This window comes from Sus scrofa, chromosome 1, assembly GCF_000003025.6.
Source record: "Sus scrofa isolate TJ Tabasco breed Duroc chromosome 1, Sscrofa11.1, whole genome shotgun sequence".
NCBI lineage: Eukaryota > Metazoa > Chordata > Mammalia > Artiodactyla > Suidae > Sus > Sus scrofa.
Genome location: NC_010443.5, coordinates 156,093,764 through 156,121,336, shown reverse-complemented (window position 1 = coordinate 156,121,336; position 27,573 = coordinate 156,093,764). Strand labels below are relative to the sequence as shown.

General features: G+C 33.7%; 1 long non-coding RNA gene across 4 annotated transcripts in view; it reads right to left on the bottom strand.

Annotated features, from left to right (window-relative positions):
• LOC110261625 overlaps positions 1-27,573 on the bottom strand; it is a 194,782-nt gene that overhangs the window by 64,340 nt on the left and 102,869 nt on the right. The window contains exons 3-4 of one of the 4 annotated variants that reach the window (XR_002345990.1): positions 26,458-26,517; positions 1,893-3,997 (exon numbers count right to left, since the gene is read on the bottom strand). The exons of 1 other annotated variant lie outside the window; for it this stretch is intronic. This is a non-coding gene — a long non-coding RNA (uncharacterized LOC110261625). Of the gene's footprint in view, positions 1-1,892; positions 3,998-20,921; positions 21,146-26,457; positions 26,518-27,573 lie in introns of those variants that run through there. 2 more of the 4 variants (XR_002345992.1, XR_002345989.1) reach the window with 2 other exon arrangements.

Below are 27,573 nucleotides of genomic sequence, written 5' to 3'. Positions count from 1 at the left end.
CCTTGATCCTACATCTGATGACAGCAATAAGGCAATGTAACTTATATTGACAAAGGAGAATTTTGAAGTGAAAAAAAGCAACTGGGAACTGAAGACCAAAGTTATAAAATACACAAATATTTTTTGTTCTTAAAATTGACATTTTTGGCAAATGATTTTCACTGGTTTTGTTATTCTAGGAAAACTAGGATTGTCCATTTACAGATCAAATTAAAGTTTCCGTTCACTGACCTCAGAAGGAAAATCTCTTAAAATTATGGCAAATATTAAATAGAAACATGACCTTGATTGCACTATGGATTATTTGATAAGTCAGCCAGGTCACCTACACTTGTAATTCAAAGAGAAAGCAGGAACCAAATTCTCAGACAGTGAAAAATTGCATCAGATTGGCCATTGATCTTGCAATATGTAAGATGATCGGGAAAGTGATGGATTTTTCTGAAATACAATCAGTGGAGCATTTTTAAATATACTGACTCAAAGTATGCCTAATGTTCTACTTTCAAAATGATTTTTGGTGGGAGAGGGGCTATTCCACAAAGAGAGCTAAATGTAATTTAAATAGGACTTTTTTTACTTTCTGAATTGTATTTAATTTTTACAGATCTTTATGATTCTCTTATCACTTCAGTTTTTATTCAGAAATTTAAAATTTATGAATGAAAGAATATTTGGTCCTAAGTTCTAGAGCAAACTAAAGCCTACTGCAAACATATTTAATGTGTTCGTTTAAAAGTGCTTATTTATGTTTGATTTTAAAGCACAGCATTAGATCATCCTCCTGAAAAAAAAGAACTGTAGTGACATTTAATGACTATAAATAAAAATCTGATTATTAAAATACTGTCTTGTTAATTTTTTCTCAACTCTGTGCAATTTTATGTTAGATATGAGCTTATTCAATCATTGCATCTACATTCCAGAAGGTATTATTAATTTTTTTTTGTCTTTTTGCCATTTCTTGGGCTGCTCCCACGGCAAATGGAGGTTCCCAGGCTAGGGATCGAATCGGAGCTGTAGCCACTGGCCTACACCAAAGCCACAGCAACACGGGATCCCAGCCGAGTCTGCAAACTACACCACAGCTCACGGCAATGCCGGATCCCTAACCCACTGAGCAAGGCCAGGGATTGAACCTGCAACCTCATGGTTCCTAGTCGGATTTGTTAACCACTGAGCCATGACGGGAACTCCAGAAGGTATATTAATTTCTATAATCAAGTGTATTTGTGAAACAAAGCTCATTTCCTTGTAATTGTAGTGTATTTTATCAATAAAAAATTAACGGCTATTCCCATCTTGACTGATAGGAGAAAGGAAGTCGTTCTTATATTAACATACTAACATATTTGCTTAATAGATTATTCATAATTTATTAAAACTAAAATAATGTTTTATGTATTATGAGTAGACTTTTACTTTTATGTTCATTTTGTGTAACCAGAAATATTTGAAGTACCCTTTTTGAAATCTCACTTTGCCTCTTAAATATTCTAGGTTTGCTTTGAACAAAGTAAAGAGATTTGGGGTGTTGAAGTATGCCTTAAACTATATGGTTTTAAAAAGAACTGTAATTGCAGCTGACTAATATATGATAGAAATAGACATGTACATCTGTGTTCTATAAAAGTCATAACTCTACATATATTTTCAAAACAAAAATGTGTTATACAATGTCTTTTACTGAGATTTAAAAAGAGATATTTTAAAGGCCTTTTAAAAAATGTTCCAAAATGTCACTTTTTTGACAAGGGGGAGGGTGACATACAGCTGAGGAAAGTGAATGAAAATTATTTTGCTTGCCTCCCCATCCACCCTGTCAAAAATTTTTTGCTATTTTCCCTGTCATATCTATGAAGGCTTATTAAATATCTGGAATTTTGACTCAATTTTTCATTGTTTTAAAACAAGCTACTTTATTCAGAATGCAAAATCTATAAAATAATTTCCACAATGATCATGACAAATTTAAACTTCAGGAGTAAAGCTTAAAAACAATTTGATTACACAGTTGTTAGATAAACAACACTGTCAGTACAATCCAAATTCCCAGGAATAGGATTGATTTCTTTGTTCACACCACCAACATTTACTGAGCTCTAGCTTGGATCCCAGAGGAAATAAAAGATACATGGTCTAAATTACATAGGTAAGTGGAAAAATCAAACAATAAACAAAGATTTATACTGACTTCTCCCTAACAGTAGGAGGCATGTGGTCAAGAAGTTGGGATCCTGTACCTATTTCTTGGGCTTGTTAATGTTTCTCTTCCCATAGGTTTCAGAGAGAAATTTTAACACATCATAGTAGAGTAGGTGACTCTTGTGATAATGGGAATCCTTTGGAAGGGATTTTGGATATTTAATAGTTTGGGTTCTCTTGGAAGCCACCTCTGGGCTGAGGTTAGCATTTAGGGAGTACCTTTGGTACCAGTACCTGCAGAAGGAAAGAGAAGGCAGCAGAGCAAGAGAGAGAAGCAAAGCTAAGGTACCAGCCCAACTACTGTGTGGCAAGAACCTTCCACATGGTGATCTGCAGCTAAAATAGCCCTGGGATGGGGGAAGCGTTTTCCAGAGTAGGGCCAAGACTGCCATTTCTAAGAGTCTTGTTTGCCTTTATCCATATAGTTCATCATGAGATGTTGGCTGCCCAGAGGAGTGTAAACTTGGGTGAAGCTGAAAAAACTATAGATGGGGCTGAGAGGTGAGGGCTGCCTCAGCAGCTGGGCAACAAAACTTCACTCAAGGAGGCTTGGGAACACATCACAGCATCTCCATGGGCCATAACTGGTAAAAGAGCTCTCTGGGGATTGAATACCTCAACAATCATCATTTCCCCCTTTCTTCTTACATATTGGAAGATCACAATCTCAATACTGTTTTCATTGTCTGAGTGATTCTTTTATGTTTCCTATTTGAATTGTAATTGTAGGTGATCCAATTGTCTCAGCATGTGACCAACAATCAAATCAAGATCATCCTTATAGTTATTCTATCATTTTATCAACTAAGACTGCAATGCTCAATGCTCTCCTAAAGAAAGCAAAAGAAGTACAGATCTAAGGTTTTCATTTAGATCAGAAATAATCAAGGCAACTTTTATCATCAAAATGTTAAAGGGAAGTAATGTAATTTGGCATTGTAAAAGTATATACATAGTATATGTTGGACTTAATGTTTGAATACATCATTTCCCTACATGTAGATTAAAATTAATAGTCTATACTACCAATATTTTCATTAAGATTCTTATTTTAAGTTCTAGATCACCTAAAATTGCAGTCTACCAAACTATGATTCGTGAAATTAATGACTGCTTGATCTCTGTTAATTTAAGAGTTTTAATGACTGTAGGTATTAATGTACATTTAAATGTCATATATGCACTTTAAAATATCTTTATAGGTATGTTCCCATATGCATTAAAAAGATCTTGAAAGTTTTGACAGTAAATTGTATAACAGGCAAATAATTTTAAAAATGGAATGTTTCGTCCAAGTGATTTTATAGTCAATATTTTTTGTGTGTCAGTGATTCTCATCACTTCCTGTTAGTGAAATTATTGCTCAGTTGCCATTTCCTGATTTGAGAGTACTGCTAAGGTATTTAGTTATCTAATTATGAAAATTAAAAATAAGCCACCTAGAATAGTATTCCATCATTTCTTTTTAGTAATATAGGTAACTTTTTCGCCTAATATATTTTCAGTCTCTATCTTTTCTGGATCATTTTCTTATGCCTTTTCAGAGAGTGTGCCTGTTTGTACTCCTTCACAGACTTGCTCTGTACTAAATGTTTCCTAGAGAAGCATGTGATTAATTGATTTTACCTTTCCCAACAACTGACTCAGTGTAATCTCCTGATATGGATAACTCCTGCTTGACAGTCACACTGATGTCTCAAATTCTTTTAAACATCTTTTGCATAGATATCAAGTGAAGGCAGATTAGTTTTCAAAATTCATGGCAGCTGCTTGCTTCAAAGTGTTGTGCAATCTAAGAGAAAGTATAAAAATAAGACACACTAGTCCTGTTCTTTTAAACGGGGATGATTTGCATGGTTTAAAAAGATCATATTATTCACAATAGATTTTTTATATTCTAAGTTTGTAAAAATATTCATGCTATATTTTGAGGCTCTAGAAACTTCTTTCAAATAACTTTTTTCTCTAATCTTTTTCTCCTAGAACTTCTGTAACTTTGTTTATAATCCTTTTTTGAAATTCTATTTTATAGGTAATCAATCTTGTTTTATTCATGTAAAATTAATACATTAATCATTTACTGCAAATCCTTTATACAGAAGTAAAAGTTGATTTTTATCTTTCCTAAGACATGGATAATTGATTTTTGTTTTTCTTTTGTTTGTTTTTGCTTTTTGGGGGGCTGCAACTGCAGCATGTGGAAGTTCCTTGGCTAGGGGTCAAATTGGAGATACAGCTGCCAGCCTATGCCACAACAACACAGGATCCAAGCCACATCTGCAACCCACACCACAGCTCATGGCAATGCCTAATCCTCAATGCACTGAGTGAGGCCAAACTTGCATTCTCATGAACACTAGTTGGGGTTGTTACCACTGAACCACAATGGGAATTTCCAATTGATTTTTAAAATTATTTTCTATTTGGTTTTACTATGAATCTACACCTATCTCTGTAGCTATATAACTGCGTATCTGTTTTTATTTTCATAAATTGGATCAAACTATTATTTACAATGTACTTGTTTTAATCAATAATATTTGTTTTCTCTGTCATAACATGTAGACAAACCATACTATTAATCATTCCTTGATATTTTCCAGTTGGGACACAGCAAAAATTGTGAATATTTCCAATGATAAATAGTAAGTCTGTTTTGTTTTAGATATTTTAAACAGTGCTTCTATTCACAACTGCACAAAATTTTTCATTCATCAACAGTTCTATAGAAAACAAATGATGTGTCACTTTCCCCAAAACACCTAAAAATATTTGTGAACCTCCTACTGGAGTGGATACAACATTTTCTCTTAAATTATTAATAACCACATTAGACCTTTTTCAATATTTTTTGTTGAATTTTTTTTTTTTTTTTTTTTTTTGTAATTTGACTCACACAAGTGAATTTTAGCATCTTTTATCTTTTCATTGGCCATTTATATTTATTGTGTAAACTGCCTGGTTATACAATGTGAATTATTTTATTTATTTATTTTGTCTTCTTAGTGCTGGCCCCACAGCATATGGAGGTTCCCAGGCTAGGGGTTGAATTGGAGCTATAGCCTCTGGACTAGGCTTACAGCCACAGCAATGCCAGATCCAAGCAACGTTTGCAACCTACACCACAGCCCATGACACCACCAGATCTTTAACCCACTGAGCAAGGCCAGGGATCGAACATGAGTCCTCATGGATACTAGTCAGATTCATTTCTGCTAAGCCATGATGGGAACTCCTGTGATCATTTTAAAAATCAAATTGTGTTTTGTTAATTTGTATACTCTTCATATAACTTGTACATTAATTTTATAGTATCAAAAGATCTTTAATAGCCTATAATGCCATGTTACTTTGTGTATATTTTTTCAAATATGTATTAAAACCTTTCCATATATTCAAATCTGTTAGTTCCATGCTTTATGGTATCTACTTCATGTGATATTTAGAAAGGCTTCCCTCAAACAAGCTTTTCCAGAAAGATTTAAAATGTCATTTCATTTCATATTAAATTTTAAAATATATTACACATTCTTTTTCTTAACTAACATTTCTTCTCTATTGATTTACTGATTCGTGTACCAAAATATAATCTAAATTTTTTTTCTTAATATTTTGCCTTAAAAGATAAAAACATTAATTTATGAATCTAGCAACATAAGAGATTAAAGAGTGCTACATTTACATGAAGGAAAAGACACAAGAGAAAAATAGGAATATATGATGAAGAGATTAAAACTAGATTTTCTAAGTGGTCAAAATTAAGTTTGGTAGAATGAAGGTAAGACTTTTTAGTCTCTGCATCAAATTCAAACTTGGGTGTAAAAATATGTGAGGAAATTATTAATGGTAGTAAAAGAGTATGCTTTTTTAGAGCTATGTTTATGGATGATTTCCTTTGGTTAGCAAGTCATTGTTTTTCAAATATTCAATTGTCTGACCAATATTTGACTATAAGCAAAACCCTGAACATCCAAATGACTGTACTTTGCCTTTTGCTTATTTTACCAATAATTTGCAATTTTTTCTCATTTACATCATCTTGACAGTGAGTTTCATTACTGTTTGATTGATATCACTGTTGTAGTATTTTGTAAATATTTGGTTTTAAAATAGGAGAAAACAAAGAGAAGGCATACTACTAACCCCTACAATTCTCATCATACACAATTTCAAACTTATGTTGAAATAAAATTTGAATATCAAACAAAGGGAAATACGTAGAGAAGAAAAATGGGTCAAAACTACAGAAATTTGAAAGTGGATTTCTGCATTTTATATTTTGTTTTTTTCAAATCAGGAATGAGACAATGCTGCCAACAGAATGAAATGAAACTTAATATGTATTGTTTTCTTGGTGTTATTGTGGATAGAGATGAACTTGGAATATATACTGGCAAAGGGTGGGATATACATTCATATTATTAACAGTACAACTAAAACCTCACCATGAAATGGGTTATTAAATAACGGTATAGGTAAAGGTTTGGACATGCCCTCTCACCAAAAATTAATAATGTAGCTTTTTCAAGAGACCTTGATAACTATTTAATTTTATAGGCAAGAAAACATTTCTGACATTTAATCAGCCATGTCTATATTTCAATGATTCATTGAAAGTGAAGACTGGTGGTGGATAGAACACTTATGAAAATTAAGGGCTGAATCCTGATCTCACCATGTAATTACCATGTGAACTTGGGTACTTTACTCAAAAATGGCCAAACTTTAGAGAATTCACCTTTAAAATTAATCATTAGGGCAATTTTGAAGATTAAGGAACCTATGTAGCATGTCTGGAAACACTCTCTGCCCAACGTGGCTGCCTCCCAGTATGGCTTTCATGGGACCCCAGGCATTTTCCTTCTCCTCTCTCCATCTTGCGCCTCCAACTCTGCTGTGGGATTTCAGGTCTGGGAATTAAAGATCTCATTTAGCTGTGTAGCCACATTTTATTGCTGCTTATTGTCCTTTACTTAAACAGTTTTTGCTTCCTTAGGGTTTAACTTGAATCTTTGCGTTTATCTGACCAGTAGTTACTATGGCTCTCTAAGTTCCAAGTGGGAGTATCTGGAGGGGAAAGTTTTTTTAATTACATAGTTCACAGGTCAACTGGACACATGTGGTTGGAGTCAACCTACTCCTATATATATAGCTTTTCCACTTCCTGTCCCCGAAAGAGGAGGGAGGATGGTAACAGGAACAACTGTGGCTATTGTATTCACTATATGAGGGGAAAGAAAAAAGCAGTTAAGTAAGAATGACTTGTTCCACAAGAAATTAGTTATATCAGGGGCCTATAGGGGAAGGAAGGATTCATAATTACATTGTACCATAATGTTCTTGCTTGAGGTCAGGTCGGTAAATATTTACTGCTGATATCCACAGGGATATTCAGACAAAGGATTAGAATGGGATTGCTGTCTGCATATGATAGAACATTATAATATGGCACATTCAACAAACTAAGAAGTAGACAAACAGAAATACAGTAAAATACTCTATTATAGTTTTCCTGGTATCTTGAAAAGCAAAGTCATACAACTTTGGTTTCTGTCCATTTAGTTGAACTTACGTCTCATGGCTATTTCACAAATCAAACTATTCACAGTCATACAAGTGGGAATATATATTCTGATGTACTCCTAGAAAATACGAACTTTGTAAACAAATCTTAAGAGCTTTAGAAATTAGGATTAATTATGTAACTGAGCAAGGCCCTGTGGGGCTCCTGGGCACCAAGACTTTGTGTCTCCATTTCTTGTTTTTAGCCAATGGGCCTCATTCATCCTCCATAGCTTTCCCTGAGTTTCAAGGTGGAAGGCTCAGACAATTGCTAATCAGGAAAGGAAGCGGTTGCAAAGACAAGGGAGGAACAGTCAAGCAATAGCATAGCCTTGGGGCAAGGTATTGGTTCCTGCTCAAGGGATACACATAATGATGTAGGCATCTTATACACCTAAGAGAAAAGTTATATTCCTTATGCTTCTTTTAGAAATGAATACTTTATTTATTTATTTATTGGTCTTTTTGTCTTTTTAGGGCCATACATGCTGCATGTGGAGGTTCCCAGGCTAGGGGTCTAATCAGAGTTACAGCTGCCTGCCTATGCCAGAGCCACAGCAACACCAGATCCAAGCTCTGTCTGTGACCTACACAGCAGACAGCAACACCAGATCCCTAACCCACTGAGTGAGGCCAGGGATCAAATCCATAACCTCATGGTTCCTAGTCGAATTTGTTAACGCCGTGCCATGACAGGAACTCCAGAAATGAATACTTTAATATTAAACAGCTTGGAAAATTTCCTTGTGCTTCTCTCTCATTTGATTGCACCTGAAACACAATCACCTGTAAGCTAAACATTAGGCACCCTGAGCACAATTGCCTGTGGGTTAAAGATCATTAGTACATGATATTTTTCAGGAACTTAGTTTATTCTAATCTCTGATCAATATGCCGTTTTTACAAGTACTGTTATTTTAGGCAATGACCAAGAAGACCGTCAAGAGGCTCACACCAAGATCTCCTGATGCAAGCTTAGAGGTCTAAGATTTCCCCCCACCCCAAAGAAAGAAGAATGCATGTCTGCCCCAACCCTGATTCTTATTTGAAACCCTGTTTTTCTCCTTTTCTCCTTCTTCCCCCAAAGAGGGCACAGTCTTTAAGGCATTAGCCTGCTATGGCTTCCTTTGCCCAGCAAAGCAATAAAAGCTGTTTTTTCTCCTTCACCCAAAACTCTGTTTCCACATTTTTATTCAGCACTGGTAGACAGAGGCTGAGTTTTCACAATTATTCGCATCTTTAAAGTTCTCTGAGAGGTTTGTTTTAATGCTAAAGAGTCAACTAATGTTTTACATTTATGTAGTTTTGCTTTGTAATATATAACATTTACAAACTTCCAGGTAGATCAATATTTTAAAAAATGAAACCACAGAAGTATCCAAATAAGACATTATTTTTATATAGTATTTCTAGGTATTTAATTGTCCTACTTAATAAACCTGCAAAGTCACACTCACATACTGTAAAATCAAGTTCAAACTTCAAGTGTGGTATAGAAGATTCTTTAACTTACTACATCCACTTCCTCTCTCTTCTCTCCTCTCTGTCCTTAATATTTGCTCAGTTAAATGCTCCTTCATATTTATTGTATTGTATTATAGTTTATGTTTTTGCTTTCTAACTTGTTAGAGGCCAAGGACCTGTTTTATTTCTCCCAGAAATTCTGAGTAATAGCTTAAGCACATTTTGAAAATGCATTTTCAAAAAATGTCCTGGACCACATAGATTTAAGAACTCTAACTTTGCTATTAGGCTGATTTAAACAAAATAAGTGTCCAATCTACAGAAAGATATTGAAAATGATTTCTGTCGTAGAACTGGAGAATCCAAAATCAAAGGTAAACAGTTACCAAGTACCCCCACATTCTAGAATGAACAGAAAAACAAATTGACACAATCATCAAACATTATAATGAAGGTGGTTATTTCAAAATTCATTGTAATATTCTTATTGATTTAGTGTGAAGTGAGAAATGCTATAGTTTTCTCTTCCCATCAAGGATGAGGGCATTCCTCGCAGCCAAGGAGAGGGACATTTATAGGACAAAGACAAGAGAGTGACATGCTCTCTGGATGGTTCATGTGGAACAGCTAAACTTCTAGCTCCCTTTTTTGTTGCTATAGGAGCTTGGCAAAGGACATTCCAGAGAGCTTGGCAAGTGCCCTCTGCTCTGTGTGCTTCTTCCTTGTTATTTTCTTTAGTCATTATGTTTGCTGGAGAAAACTTAGTAGGATAAAAAAAAATAAATAAATGTGGCTGCAACATGCTTGGGAAGAGAGTACCTTTTCCTTCCACACTGTTTCTTGTGCCCTTGAAGGACATGGACAAAAACCTTTCCATGGCTCCATGTGGACACTGGAAGACCACATAGAATGGATGGTTTTACACAGGCATTTGCCTGCCACATAAGGTAATCTCCTTCTTGGAAGGGAAATCAGGGATAGCAAAGATTTAGAGGATGCAAAGGACACTTCTAGGAGGAGGTCATCATTGGAAATCATGCTAGGGAGAAGCCAAAGAGATCTGCAAGATAATCTTACACAGACTATAATTATGCACAGGGTATATAGTGGGTCACTATATAAAGAGGCCAGTAGCAGGTGAAATCACTAGTAGCCAGACAGGAAGATGGGGTGTCTCCACAGCACTGACAAGTAATTAGCTAAATAAGTAAGCCCAGCCTGTGTCCCTTTCCATTGTATTAAGGGACATGGAAAACGATGAAAAAAAGTTTGCCATGTTTAACTCTTCTAAGTCATGACAGCAAACCCTAGACACTGATGTTAGGGGTGACTAGTTGAAAAAAAAGAGGGGGGGTTATGAATCAGATAAATTAGAAAGGACCACATTTTTTTTCTTTTTGGTCTCTTTAGGGCTGCACCCACAGCATTTGGATTTTCCCAGGGAAATCTGGGGTCAAATGGGAGCTGTAGCTGCTTGCCTACACCACAGTCACAGCAGTGCCAGATCTGAGCCTCGTTGGTGGCCTACGGCACAGCTCACAGAAACACCAGATCCTTAACCCACTAAGCGAGGCCAGGGATGGAACCTGCATCCTCATGGATACTAGTCAGATTTGTTTCCACTGAGCCATGACAGGAACTCCATGGACCACATTTTTTATACCTTTTGGTTGAAAGTGATTGGAGATACATGGACTTAACCTGAGAAATTATTAAAAGATGGAAAAGATTCAGTAAAAATAACTGAAGGAATAATTACAGAGAGAAATCTCTCATACATGTACCACCACTTATTTCAGCATACTTGCTAAACTGGTTAGCATAAGTACATGCTAATACCAATCTATGCATGAGTTTTAGTTGCTATTGAATTTTTTTAATTTTGTGATTTTTAAACCATAAATCAAGCCTCAGTTTGACATGAAATAAAGCTATTATTTCATAAGACTGTGTACAAATGATAGACTAACATTTTCTATATTTTCTGCTCTGTGAGTTTCAACATATTATACTCACATAGAATACATCTGTTATTAACAAACTTCAGCTTCACTGGTAATTTTTGTAGTTAGGCTAGAGACCTTGCCTGTGTGATTGGTCATTGATTAACCAACAAGTAGTTTCTGCGCATGTACTTTTTTTCTTCTATAACTGATAATCAGGATAATTATACAGTAAGCTTAATTTTTTATCTTAGTAAGACACTTTTAAAAATCCAATATATAGTTCAGATAAAAGTGGGTGGGATCTAAGAGACAAGGAGATTATGCAGAAAACTTAAACATTCATCTTCCTTCATCCTCCTGAAAGCATCTTCACCAGGGAAAAATAGAGAGTATGAAATATGTGCTTCCTGTGAATTTTCCCTAAACTCCTCAAAAATAACAAAAAAGGGGAAGACAAAAAAAATGTCAAGATTACAAAACTTTTAGATACCTGGGGAACAGGCTGATAACTAACTTGGATAGTCAAAAAGAGGTAGGTGAACATTTTAGAGAACAGGAAGGAGGAGGATTTAGGAGGATTTTCATACCTTATGAAAATTTAGAAAATTTTTAGCTCAGCACTTTTTAGGTAAAAAATTTATTTACATCAAACAAACCAATTGCCTCCTTTCTTGTTTGTTTTTATTTTCCAGAAACAATTGGAATACTGGTCGAACAATGTGTCTTCTTGTAACATGACCCCAAATTTCATGTGATTCAAATCTCTCTGCAACTGCCTACTACTTTATGGCAAAGCTTTCTCTATACTTCCATCTCTATGTCCATTCCTTCTTTGATCTCATCTGGGGATTAAGTGCTCTAAGGTGGTTATGGCAGAAGCCAAAACTTATTTACATGACTCCACTGCTTCTTGAGACCCATTCAGAGGACAGAAGTTCTAATTAATATTGTGTGGATTGTTTGAAGAAACTTGGGGAGAAAATAATTAACTTCTAGACATTTAGGTAATTTTATGTTTCTATATTTGACAAGAATAGACTTATTTCTTATTAATTATATATTGAAAACTGGAATATAAATCATTTTGCTTTGAACAAGAAAAAGTAATCCTGTGTAGACTTGCAAATGATTAAAACATTCTATATACACATTTCTACTTACTAGCTATTCTTTTCCTCATAACCACCTCCTTAAAATGATGTAATTGCTAACAAAGCTTTAGTAAATCTTTGTATTTAGCATGTCCTTATACACGACTTATAACCTATTTGGAATGATCATAAGTAAAAACTAAGAATTTTGTATATTTATCATCAAATGTGGAAAATAAAAAGCTAAATTCTGTCACAAAAATTAGAATTGGGATAGTAAACATTTGTGTGACAATTTTACAGAGTATATTATCTAAATAAAATTAAGAAGGGAAAGATGGGGGTTAGGAATCACCTCAGAAGTATAATCTGAGAAGGACAAATCTCAGTTTGGGAAAAATCAACTATAAGAGAGAAGCAGGAATATGATAACAGGTACAAATTTTATGGTACTACAAACATAAGAATGTATTTGCTTTAATTTGCATATTAATTTACAAAGTAAAAATGCTTGTTTATTTTGAAATGTTACTTTGTTTTGTTGTTTAAAAACAAAAGGAATTTCAACCCATTGGGATTCAAAACACATGCTATTTTTTTTAAAGAAATATAGCTGCATGTCCCTGAGTAAAATTTTTTTTAAACTTTTCTTATCCTCAGTTATATTGTCGGAAAAAATGGGTGAATAGTAAGCTGTATAACTGTTTCAATGTTTAAATAAAATATCCTAAAGCATATGGCATACTGCAGACACAATATTAAACTTTGTCCTTTATAATTTTATATAATTTTTTTCAAAATTAGTATTTTAAATCAGTAAGGATGAAAGAAGCTTATATTGGTACCAATTAGTATACAGTGAGGCATTCTTGAAAGTAACTGAAAAAACTCAGAATGATGATTTTTCAGATCTGACTCAGAAATATGATGTTAAAAACCTTGATGATGTGAGTTAAAACTGGCAGGGATAATTATGCTATGGATCAACATGGTGCTATGACTTCAACATTTCCTCATGTTAGAAAACACACACACACACTATCTATATGCTGAATTATTTCACTCAAAATGTGATGACTGTACAGAACAGTTTGCCTAAGCACGAACATTAAAACAAATAGCATGATATAGTTTCTGAGACAAACAATATGGATGAGTAACAGAGAGAATTAAAAGATGCAGAGATAAAGCAAGGAGGCTTGGAGCGGTTTAAACTTAATTTTCTGGCTTTGGTAACTTTTCCTTAAAGCACATTTTAACAAATGAAGTAAATTTCCAGATACCATGAGTGAGCAAGCTATTTCCCAGTGTGCTTTTTGTGTATCACCTGGGAAATGAATAAATTATTTCAGACCCATTTTGGCCTCAAAGACGACAGGCCTATATCAGACCAAAACACTATTTCAAGACATAGTACTCCCCTGTGGTATGCCTCAGCAAGCCAATGTATTTCATCTATAATGGTCAGGCATTAAACAATGACAGTTAAGATCTATTGCCGAGAAAGTCAGTGAAAAGCCATTCTAAGTGAGTTTGCTGTTCAGATTCAGATTATTTGACTATATACATGTTAAAAGCCTTAATGTAATTGAGTAATAATATAACAGATTTCACTAATGACATGACAAAAAATTACAGAGCATCACGTAAGATTTCTGGATGTAGAAAAAATATTTTTTCTCTGAAATAAATACACTGGATATACAAATTGAGTCACTGCATTGAATTGTTCTTCAAGTTTTTGTTATGTTGGATTTAATATATCATTACATAAATCCAACTCTTTGGGAATGTAATCCAGTGCTTGGAATTTTTGCCATGGTACAGCCAATGAATATAAACTGCAGGGAGTAATATAAAATGCTTTTACTATTATTGGTTTAACTCCCATGTTTGCATAATAAGGTTAAAATCAATAAATGCCATAAATAATAAAGTGAAAACGTTACCCAGTCATTGGCCACAAATGGAGAACTGGACTGCCAGGCACAGCCACTGCTGATCTTTTGGGGATGCTTGCTCCTAACATTTCCTCCAGGCCCTTTAGCCCTGAGCTCATCTTCTCTTGGTTGCAGGAACTCACTAAAATTCCTAGAAAGCTTTCTGACTCATTTAAAATAACAAAGTCAAGGGCAGAGAATGCTGTAATGTTATTATGAAAGCTGTGCCAGAGTTCCCAACACTCTCTCCTTAATTTAAATGCTAGGAAACACAAGTATTACTGGTTTCTGAGGCCACAGCAAAGGTTGCTCTGTTCTTCCAGCCTTTCCAAATCAAAGTGGAAGAATAAACAGGATAAAACCAAAATGGATATATAAAGCTTAAGTTAAAAAAAAAAAAATGATGACTGAACATTAAACCAGAAGTGTGAAGCATACTGAGAAAATGTGGACCAAAATTTAGTGCTAATGTGAGAATCCCCTCATACATTTAAGATGTTAGGTAAGTACAAACACTCCTAAGAGGTAATGTGAAGCTTTTGAAAGGGACATCAAATGATGCTTGAATTATAGTGTTTAGATTTAAGGCTCTGTGTCAGCCAAGAAAGGGGGGATAACACAGAACACAAGGTGAAGTAGAGCCTAAGCAGGGGCTACTGTCAAATATTTCCAGGCTGTACATCCTGGCACTCAGCCTCAGGGACACTGCTGTACATGACTGGCCACAGGAGAAAAGTGCGAGCTGCCTTTGCCACATCACAACACTGGAAGACTTAGTTAAGGCACTTAACTGCAAACCACACTGACCTACTAAAGACGGGAAACAAAGGGGATGGACTTCTGGAGCAGAAACATTTGCTCTTCAGGTTCCAAGGTCAGTAAATCTAAGCCTAAGCTTATTTAGACCTTACTGTAAATACCCCATTAGCATTCAGCAAATAGTACAAAGTCAAAGATGAACATGAACCAGTAAGCTATGGTAAAGATATAGAAGAGAAAAATGAAAACATCACACATATAATATCCCTACTGGAACCAGCCAAAAATGAACTCATCAATGAGAATATAGTAGACAGACTTGAGGAAATCCTATAGTAAAATAAAATTCTGTAAATGTTATTTAAAAAATGGTAGATATGCAAGACATATGAAAAACTAATACATGTATTTAGTATTTATAAAGGGGTGAAGAATAGCAAATTATTCCAAATTTTCTAGCCGAGTGTCCATCAATAGATGAATGGATAAAGATGTGGTATACACACACATGTATTTATCAGCCATTAAAAAAGAATACTGCTATTTGCAGCAACATGGATAGACCTAGAGAATATTATGTTTAGTGAAATAAGGCAAAGATAAACACTATATAACTTATATGTGAAATATAAAAAAATAATACAAATGAATGTATATGCTAAACAGTAGAGACAGAAAAGCCTGTGGTTATTAAAGGAGAGAGTGAAGAAAGGAGGAACAAATTTGGGGTATGGGATTAAGAGATACAAACTACTACATATAAAATAGATAAGCAACAAGGATAGAGAATTATACCCATTAACTTATAGTAACCTATAATGCAACATAATTTGCAAAAATACTAGATCACTATGCTGTTCATCTGAAACTAACACAATATTTTAAATCAACTATTTTTCATTAAAAACCTTTTTTAATAAATAGCTTGTCCTCTGTGGATCAAAAATAGAACAATGTCCAAGAAAAATTGATACAGAATAGTAAGACATGATGATAAATTATTGAACTCCAGTATATGATAAAAAAATATATATATTCAGTCAGAAAAATCACCTAAAGAGTATCCAAAGCATTAGTTCAAAACAAAATGAATAAAATCAGTCCAGCTTCAATCTCAATTTCATGAATCCTCTTGAACATATGATCATGAAGTAATTTGAGTCAAAGAAAGTATAAACCATTCATGAACTGTCAAAATATAGTTCATGTATTACAGACTAGGAACAGTTTTTCAACCAAGCAAAAATTCAGACTATAGCAATTTTATATTATTTAAAAAAAATTAAGGAAACATTCTACCAAATATGAACTAAATTTAGAGGAACAATGGTAAAACAAGTGATAGTCTTTAACTTCAATTAACACCTACAAAAACAAAAATGTATTATGCATACAAAACAATACAAATAGTGCACAGATCAGTAATAAATAACATAACCAGACTGATGCCAGGCAAATACAAACATAATTGCTATTTATCGGATGACGGAAAAAGTTAAATGAAGTAACAAAACGTTGTAGTTATCAAAGTGACATTGAAAAGAAATCTGTTTCTCATCATCGTAGTAAAGAGTAACTTAGAAATATGCATTTTAAGGACTAGTCATTCCAGCATCTAGAGTTTTCACTATATTATCTGTTAAATTTTTCATATATAATACTTATGAATAAAAAATTTGCTGAACTTCAAATTTTGTTTTCTTTTTCCCTCTATTAAAGTAGGTAAAAATAGAATCAATGTATTTATTCAGTAGTATGTACAGTGTGATTCCATTTTTTGGTATAATTATTTCTTTTTATTCTTTTATCAGTTTATTTAATAAAGATGTGGAATGAGTTTTCTCATATTATGGCTGTGGATATTTCTGGATAGGAGAGGGTACAATGTTGGGTAACTTTTCATTTTTCTGCTTTTCTGTATAGTTTAATTTTTATAATAAACACTACAAAAATATGGTTCATGTTATAATTTATAAATTTTTTATTCAACAAATATGACTTATAAGTACACTTTGCCTAAATATATGAAGGAAAATAATATTAAATCCTTATTTAACTAGTGGTAAATCAATAAACCTTCAAGTGGTTCTTATCTGAATGAGAAAATTCAAATTACAATCCAAATAATAAAAAGCCTTTTATTCCCTAAGTTATATATGTCAACTTTCCATTTCTTTTTACATCAGCCACAGACTTGAGAACACAAAAAATTAAAAGAGATTAACACAATTCCTTCAACAAAATGCTCTGAATAATTTTTGCCTTCTATCTGTATGTTAATCTAAGTAATTTGACTAATCTAATATAGAAAAGGAATCAGCTTGTTATTTGCATAATATGTCTGCTTATTGTGTATCATACTTTTTGACTATTTTAGTATCACTGGGATAGTAGCTGGTGTGTTGTTATATTTTTGGAGGATGCTTGGGAAGACACAACCCATCTGGGGCTGTGTGTAGCATTTAACCTTCCCATTCCAGTGCTTTGCACAATGACATAAACATTGTTGGGACAACAAACTTACTCTGTAAAAGGAGAGATAGTATAAGTGTGCTGGGTTACAGAATGTCCCCCTCAAACATATGTGCTTCCTAAACCTCAGAATGTCACCTTATTTGGAAACAAGCTTGTTGCAGATGTAATTAGTTAGGATGAAGTCATACAGGAGTAGGATGGGCCCCTAATCCTATAGAATGGATGTCTTTAGAGAGAAGAGATATACAGACACACACACACAGGGAGAATGCTCTGTGATGATGGGAGCAAAGAGTCATAGGTCCACAAGCCCAAGAAAGTCAAGGATTGATTGCTGGTGAGCACCAGAAGCTAAGGAAAATGGAAATGAGAGTCCCTCACTCCTTCAGAAGGAACTAACCTTACAAACACCTTGGGTCACGTCCTAATAGCCTCCAGAATTTAGAGAAAGCAGATACATGTTTTTCAAAACCACCTACATTGTGGCATTTTGTTGTGGCAGCCACAGGTATACATGTGTTTTGGTGTCATATGGTCTCTGTCATAATCACTCAACTCTAAATTTGCTGCTGGAAAACAATGTGAAAAAAATACCTGTTCCAGTAAAACTTTATATACAAAAATAAGCATTAGGTTAAACTTGGCCCAGTGTCCACAGTTTGGGGTGATCACTGACATATCCTACTTCTCCCCTTCCTTTCTTATCAAGTCCAGAATTATGATTCTTGCTTTTCACTTTTCCCAGCCATATTTTGTTATCTGATGTAATGAGTATAAAACCAAGCATGACAACCCTAGAGATAAATGTACGTGCAAAACATGTTTTAAATGTGTTTAGGCTTTTCTCCTGTTAATCTGTCCTTGTCGGTTTAATGGTTAGTTCCAGCCAGGGACCCTAAAGATTGAAGAAAATGTTTTCCTTTTCTGCAGATCAAAATAACAAATGTCCTTTTTATTAAATTTTAATAATGAATTTTTATAAGAAATTAAGCTAAAATGCCAGTAACTTTACTCAAAATTCTAAAAACGCAAAATTTTTGGACAGATATTCCTAGGAAAATAATTATCACTAAGCTTTGTAAGAGGTAGGTTCTGATTTTGTAAGATGAAAAGCATGTCTTTCTCAAGTATTGGTTCAAATTATATTCTTCTAGTAACAATTTATAAGCAATTTGATTAACTCAATTTTTTAAATACAAAAAAATTAAGTACAGCAATATTCAAATAATATATAATTTATTCTGATGCAAATATTTAAAAGAAGAGCAATGTAGGAATCATACCCAATGCAATCGAAGGGGACATTATTTACAACATATACTTAACAACCCTCAAATAAATACAATAAATAACTTATAGTAGTTTGATAAATTAAAAACTTTGTAAAAACTTATCACTAACAATTGGTGAACTACTTTTAAGTGATGAACTATTTGACTTACATATTTTTTCAGAGGGAAAGTGATAAATAGGTATGTTTGAAAGACATGAACTACTTCAAACTGTCTCCTAAAATCAGTTCTCACAATCTGCTATGATCAAACTGAACCTGCTTACAGGGCAAATAACTTATTTACATAAATTAAATTACTTAAGGAATTATTAATCCAAATCTATATAATCATTAATTGAAAAACTCATCTATCAAAGAATGTTTTATCAACTTTCAAACACATATGGAAGACTTTCTCAGTTTTTTTTTGCTTAATTTATGATTCTTTGTAAATTCAATTTTCTTAGACATTTTTGCTGATGTTGTCAAATTTTTATTTTATGATAAAACTTATCTCTTTGTTGTAGTGCACAAAGGGATTTCAAATGCAATGTTTTATTCATTTTTCAAGGTCCAAAAGCTCCTTAGTACCTCAAAGTTTTCTTTTTTTTTTTTCCTCCTTCTAGAAGTTGGCAGCAGTGGCATGCTTGTGAGTGAGACCCTTCCCCCACTTCATTCTTTTCACTCCATACTTCACTCATCCCCTACCCAAACCTTTTCTCCAACCTGCTTTCCTTTTAGAGAATCTAACTTCCAAATGGGATTTCAGAATGACAAAGGGAAAAAGGGAAATATATTGCCTGAAGTTGTTTTTCACTTTAAAGCCTTCTTTAGTGACAACATTTCTTCTCTAGATAAAAGAAAATTCCAAAGGTGAAAGGCGTTACTATATATTTGAAAGCATGTTAGAAGTGAATTCAATCCCATTCATATTTACTTTACTAGAACTGGATCATACTCGGTATTGATTGACCCTTGAAAATATTCAGTGCCATTTTAAATATGTAAATATTTTAGCTTGAAAAATTCTATGTAAATAATTATGTACAAAGACATAACTTAGAATTTAGATTTGAAACTATGTAAACAACAGGTCCTGAGATTCAGTAATTTTTGACAAGGGATTTTTGTTTTTGTTTTAACTAAATAATGCTAAAGAATCTTTGAGCCATTTAAATCTGCAGAGGAGGGAAATCTCAACCAGAGGACATGGACCCTTTCCATTCTCGATATAGTAAATGTACTGGTATCTGAGTCTCTCTCTCAGGTTGGTTTTCTTCTATCATTGTGATGAAAACAACATTCAGCATTTAAGGAAAACCTAGAAAACTTGAATCTACAAATCTACAGTACCAAAATTGACTTTTTCTCAACTTTTAATTATGTGAAATATTCCTTAGCCTTGGTATTTTTATTTTCCTTTCCCTTTCCTAGTAGCCATGGATAATTGTAACCTTATTTGGAGCTATGACAGTGTATGGCAATGAACCCCAAGGGAGACACATTGGACTGTTTCTTTAAAAAAAAACATTGTCTTGCCCTCAAAACTTATTTTGAAGATGAATACTTTTCCTAGTCCCTGGGAATTACAAGGACCTGAATATTCAGGACTCTTTCTGTGGTCCATGTTTCCTCCCACAGTATCCAGCATGATTTCAGCCTGCTACAGGGTTTCATTATTTATGGACTAATTAATCATTGGCTTAAATTGACGTGTTAAGCAGGTGAAAGTATAGTGAAATTGGTATTCTAATCCACTGCTGATAGTAAAGCAGTTTAGTATAACCTACTTAGAATGTAAAGTTTAGAAGCAGGAACAAATTAAGATGTGCCCTTTGACACAAACAACAATTTACTTAATCGTTCATCCTATAAGAATGAATCATAAAATCAAAATTGTTTAACATAGTTTAACATATTAAGATCTTCATTTTAACTTAAAAGAAACACTGAAATATTTAGTATTAAAGGAATAGTTTAAGAAATCATATTAATATAATTACATATTATGCAATTACTAAAATTATATTTATGAAATATTAAAAAACATGAAGCAAAATACTGAAGAAAATTATGCATACTATAATTTTAAATATAATGATATGTTCAAGAGAATTGAAAATGTAAACTTCTACAAGAATGTATTTTCAGAGTATACATGTACGTGATAAAATAATTACACATCATGTCTTAAGTGCTTTGAAATGAAAGTCACATTTATTTTAAATTGGCTAGCTTTATTATTTAGCTTTTTTGAAACTTTTGTGGTGAATTCATTGCCTGTTTGTGTTGTTTTGGGAGCTGATATAACTGTCTTCGTCCTGAAACTGGACACGGCCCTATGGGGCTCCTGGATGCAAGAGCCTGTGTCCCCAATTTCTTGTTCTTAGGAAATGGGCCTCTTTCAGCCACATGACCTTCCCTGAGTTCCTAAGGACAGGTTCAAACAGTTGTTGATCAGGGAAGGGAGGAACAGTCAAGCAACAACAGTACAGCCTTGGGGCAGTATCCTGCTTCGCTCTCAAGGAATACACATAATAATATAGGCATCTTATATACCTAGGAGAAACGTTTTATTCTTCATGCTTCTTTTTGAATGAACATCTTGAAATTGAATAGCTTTGAGTCCTTCCTTGTCCTTCTTCCAGACTTAATTGCACCCTAAACACAACCACCTGTAAGCTAAAGATTAGGCACCCTGAGCACAATTGCTTGTGGGTTAAAGATTATTAGCACATGATGTTTTTCAGGAACTTTCCTGGTTTGTCCTAATTTCTGATTGATATGCCCTTTTCAAAAATGCTCTTATTCTAGGCAATAACCCACATGAACATCCCGACTCCAGCTCTGATGACGAAGATTCCCCCAGGGAAAGAAGAATGCATGTTTGTCTCAATCCTGATTCCTGTCTGAAAAACCTGTTTTTCTTTTTACTATAAAACTCCTCTCAATTCTTTCTAAGGGGGGGAGAGGGGCACAGTCTTTAAGGCATTAGCCTGCTGTGACCCTCCTTTGCCTGGCAAAGCAATAAAGCTATTTTTTTCTCCTTTACCCAAAACTCTGTCTCTGATTTCTACTTGGCACCAGCAAACAGAGGCCAAATGCCAGCAACAATCCAAAATGATTCCTGTTTCCTGTTAGTTACTCTTGCTATCTGAAGCAAAAATTTGAAAAAATACACTTTAGAGAAATATGTATTTTTATTTTTTCTTTCCAAGCAACTGCTGGAGTAGCTACTGAATAACCTGTATTGAGTTGTTCCCCCAAATCTGCCTTGATGAACCACACAACACAAAGTAATATGAAGAAATAGGTACTAAAATAAAGGACAGAATTATTATCAATTTCAAACAAGGAAACTAGGTTATCTCATTTGAATGCTTACATTATTCAGACCAAGCAAATTATTAGTCTTGTTTCATATTGTTAGTGTGGCTACAACTAAATTACCTAAATAAGTGTAGAACACACGAAAACCTCAAAAAGGAGTGCATCAAATTTGGAGGATGTATAGTTGCTTTCATTATCATGGTCAGATTTATTTATTAAGTTCCAAGACTAGAATGATTCATTCAGTGGGATGCATTGTAACAAGGTTAAATGGATATTGTTCCCTTTGCTATTGAGAAGGAAGAGCCCTAGGAGCTCTCATTTTGTTATGATTATTTTTGCATTTTAGTAAGAACTAAGAATTAGAATTGACAGTTTCTCTGTCTTGCTAATTTGCTAATACGAAGTACTTTAAGAACTAAAGGATGGAATGTCTGAGATAAAATACTCCATATCTCCATGGGTGGGTAAGCAAGAGTTATCAGGTAGAGATTGGTAGAAGAATATTGTAAAGCAAAGCACCACAATGTCAAAATTTGCAGAGGTTTTAAACCACTATGCAGGAAATAGGAATTTGGTTTGGCTAGGCCATAGAATATAAAGCATGAAAGGCAGAAATTGAAGAGATAAAGGGAGAGGTCAAAATGGAGAGCATCTTTTAGACTACATATAATGTTTGGACTTTATTAAGTACGTCACTGCTTCCAGGGTTTATGCATTTCACAAGTAGTAACATTTAAACAAGAAAACAGTAACTAAAATAGGAATCAATATATAGGCTTGTTTTGCCAAATAAAGACTTGAAAAACATACAAAAGCAACAACTATGATTAGAGCTCTTATACCAGCTCTTAGCCATATTGATTTCTAAGAAGAAAAACTGACATTGCAAAATACAAGACACATTTAACTTCAATATAAAAAACTTAACATTTTCCATATTTTTTTCTCATAGGAATCACACTAACCTATGGAACACAGAAAAAGAATGAGAGTATACAGTCCAGGTCAAAGGAAATTAGATTATGAGATATTTGATACAAAAACCTGAACAGAAGCTATTGTGTTTTTGACTGCCACCACTCTCTGCTTCTTGATTCTCTTAAAAATTCTTTAATTTTCCCCGTCCTAGAAAATTTACTGGGGGTCCTCTGACAGTTATATTCATAAGAATTAGATTGTCAAACATTTAGGGAACCACAGTCACCTCTCTTCTTCCTCTTCTCCAGCACCAATTCTCACTATCCCTACCTGCCTTAAGTTTATTAGTCCATCTCATCCTGTTCTTTATCTGTGTGTTAATTCTAGTTACCACGTTAATATTCAGAGGTCCAAGATTTCCTTATCTCCCATCCTTTTACCTTACATTCTGCTTATCCTCAATTGGAACCCTAGTTTCTCATCCATGCTTAATTTCTGAAACACTTTGACTTTAAAGTAATAGTAGTCCATGATTGAACAAACTTTTCTTATGCTAAGTCTTTAAACAACTCTGTTATTCTTGCTGTAATTGAAAAACAGCTCTTAAAATCTCTGCTTTGCCTATAGCCTTTGGCCTCTACTCTTTTTTCTCATGACTTAAACCATTGGCGAAAGAAGAAAACTGCTTACTCTTTATTGTTGCTTCCAGACTATGCTCCTACCCTTCTCCCTAAAACCCCCACATTTGTATCACTTGTCATCAGACTATATTACCCATGACTCATTGTTGGTATCCTTTACCAATCCATAAATTAATTTTAATCCATAACTTTAGCTCATACATTCTCTCCTTTTCTCCAACCTACTCCAACTTTCCTCCAATGAGCTTGTTCCTCACCCCCCATCTAAGTAAGTTATTTTTAATTTTTACACTCCTGACCTTGTTAGGCCTATCCCCCTACAACCATAATTTCATACAAGACAGTTTGGAATCACCATCTCCTATTTTTCTAGTTCACTCGCTTTGTAGCATGACTTCAATAATCCTTTGACCTAAAAGAAACCCAATCCATGGAACCTACTCAACTCCTCCAATCTGTTATCTTTCATCCTTATGTATTTAAAAACCCATGGTAAATTATTGGAATTTTTATTGCTTAGGTCTTCAACAGTTTTTCGTCATACTTATTTGGAAAAACAATTGTTAAATTTGAATATACCTGGAGAAAATTATAGAACAGTATAGACTTGTCTAGCTTGAAAATCTTAACCACAAAACAAAGTGAATTCTTAATACTTGGAATTCTATTCTACCTTCCCAAATATATTTATTTTCCCTTCTCCAGAAAATTTCATGTGTTCTCTAAGCAAGTCCCAACACTTAACGAGAGAATAACTTTACTATGTTCTCACCTCCCCATATGTCTACATACCTCTATACATTTACCATGTAGGTGACAGTTTCTACTCCTTTTTATGTCAAACCCTTTAGAATCTGTTTTCCCTCTCCTTTTACTTCTAGAATACTATGCCACTTCTTTTTCCCCCTCTCGCCATAAATTTTTTCACCAGTGAATTATTTTCATCTGAGCTAATATGTGCTTGCCTTTCTTAAAACTTATAAATCAACTGTCTTGACCTTACCTGAACTTTCAAATACCACCTAATCATTCCCCCTTTAGCTAATTTCTTACAAACAGTTAAGCTTATTGCCTTCATTTTCTTTCCTCCCATCCACTCTCACACATACCATCACATTACAGAAATTAATCACATTGTGATAACTAGTGATCTTCTGACTGTGAAACCCAATAGGGAATTCTCAGTAATCTATTTGATCTCATTGTGATATTACCCATTATTCTCTCCACCTGGAACACTTGTTACATGTGATTTAAGTAACATTTCACGTGCCTTTTTCTTCCCTCCACTACTGCTATTCATTCTCAGCTTTCTGTGGTGATTCTTTTAACATTCACCCTTAATTTGTGATTGTTGTGAGTCAAAATTTTTATACCTATTTTCTTATTTATTTGCACTCAGTCTTGTAGTAATATAATGCATTAACACATTAATACATACAGCTTGAAAACTGACAAATTATGTCTTCAGAAAAATTCTCTTGTGAATGTAAAAATCATGTCTGCTATCTTCACTTAGTGTTTAACAACTGTATTTCACTTAACATAGCGCTAAACTAAAATTCTAATGTTTCTTCCAAAGTTTCACCTACCATGTCCCTGTTACTTACTGGCCTTACTATCCTTCTAGCTGCACAAGAAATTCTTAAAGTTATCCTTTCTCTCAGAGTTCAGCCCTTTCTTTGAAAAATTCTATTGTGTCTTTTTTTCTAGGAATATATAGGGTTTATTCTTCACCACTTCCACTGCTACTATTTTCCAAGTCACCATTATATTTTGTATTATTGATAATGACTTCTAAGTGGTTATCTCATTTCTATCTAATCTTCTCTAAACAAGTCTCAAAGTAGAAGCCACTGTTAATAGTTAATGAAATCATTTTCAGTAAATTTCACAATAGCTTCCTATTTCTGAGTAAAACCAACTTTCTCAGAAAGTCTTATCAGCTGTCCCTCAATTTACCTCAGACCTCATTTATATCATGCTTTCCTTATGGAAAATTGATCCTTAAACTTTAGCAAAAGACATAAAATTTTCTTTTCTTTTTTTTTTTAAAGGCCGCATCTGTAGCATATGGAAGTTCCAGACTAGGGGTTGAACTGGAGATGCTGCTGAGGCCTGCACTACAGCCATGGCAACACTGGATCCAAGTCAGATTTATGACCTACACTGCAGCTTGTGGCAACACTGGATCCTTAACTCACTGGGTGAAGCCAGGGATCAACCCGCATCCTCACAGAGGCAATGTCAGGTCCTTAACCTGCTGAGCTTAGTGGGAATTCACTAAGCATAATTTACTGTTAAGTCAATAGAACATGTAGAAAACAAAATATTTGACTTCTATGTCAAAAATTAAAAAAAAATATCAACCGTAAAGTTCAGATTGGAGTTCCTGCTATGGTGATTTGAGTTCAGAATCTGGCATTGTCTCTGCAGTGGCTCAGTTAGCTGATGAGGCCTGGGTTCAATATCCCCAGCCTGATGCAATGGATTAAGAATCTAATATTGTTGCAGCTATGGTATAGGGTCACAGCTATGGCTCACATTTGAGCCCTGGCCCAGGAATTTCCATATGCCATGGGTGCAGCTGAAAAAAAAAAAAAAAAAAAAAAAAAAAAAGATCGGATTAATTAATTGAATTTGTTAAAATTATGAACTTGTTCATTGAAAAATATTAAAGTACTGCAAATGTTAGCTGTAGGCTAAAAGAAGGTATTTGTATTCATGCATCTAGCAAAAATCTCATATCTAGAATACATAAATAATTACAAATAAAGATAAATTAACCTAAAAATGGCAAAAACCCTGAAAATATAGTTCAACATTGATATGTAAAAATTAAGAGCTTACCCTTAAAATAGCTGTACACTGAAGATATACATATCCTGTTTTAGGTAAGTTTACACATTACTAAAAAAGAAAAAAATAGTAAAAATAAATTTGTTTTGTTGAACCATAAACAAATTTACAGAATTTATTAAATAAATAAATTTGACAATTTTGTCCAAACCGTTGAGTATTCTGAACATACAATCTTCAGCATCCTAAAATGGATTCCATAACACATAAGTTTGATACTTTGTTTTTAAAATGCATTTAATAATTCTTAAGATTTTTCTGATCACTCATTCAGCATATCTTTGTTTTTATCATTACATAAAAGTAAACCTTAATAATCTAATGATCCTGATGTAAAAAAAACTATACAAATTCAAAGACATTTATACTAGAGCAGTTGACTAGTATTGTGATTTATGTAATCTCTTATCAAAACAAAGAAGAGCTTTTTAAATGCACTATGGAGAGGAAATGAGGAAGTGATTTGAATTCTCTTCATTTCTGAAGTAAAAATATTAGAAATGAAAAAATATGAGCTATTTTTACTTCTGTTTAAGCATCACCCTATCAACATTTTTAATTTTGATTATCTAGAAAATGCATATTTTCAAATTGATGACCTATTAAAGAAAAATTTAGTTCACTGAGCATACATGATCTTCCCTTCAAGCATAAAATTTCTGGCATTTTTATGTTTCTAGAGTGTGGACACTGACTACAGTGAACCTGAATATTTTCCTTACAAGTTTCAGTTACCCTTTTGTATATTTATATAAACATTAACAACCTATTTTGTGTAAAACTTTAAAAACGCAGAATATAGGGGGAAAGCTTTACTTCATCATCCTGAAAGATAGTCAGTGATTCAGTGTGTACTACTTAAGAAAAGTTATAAATTTGAGAATATGATCAATCACAATTTCTCAGAAAGAAGTTTCAATCCTACTGGAGTTCCTAGAAGTTTTTCTGTATTTAAAAAAAAAAAAAGACCTAAAGTATAACAATGTATATTCCTGAACTATATTGCTTAATTAAAAGTATAGGCATTACTATTCCATGTCAGGGAAATCCGCTATGTTGCTGTCAGCAAATTCATGACACAGATGGTTCTCAGACCTTGTGGTGTTA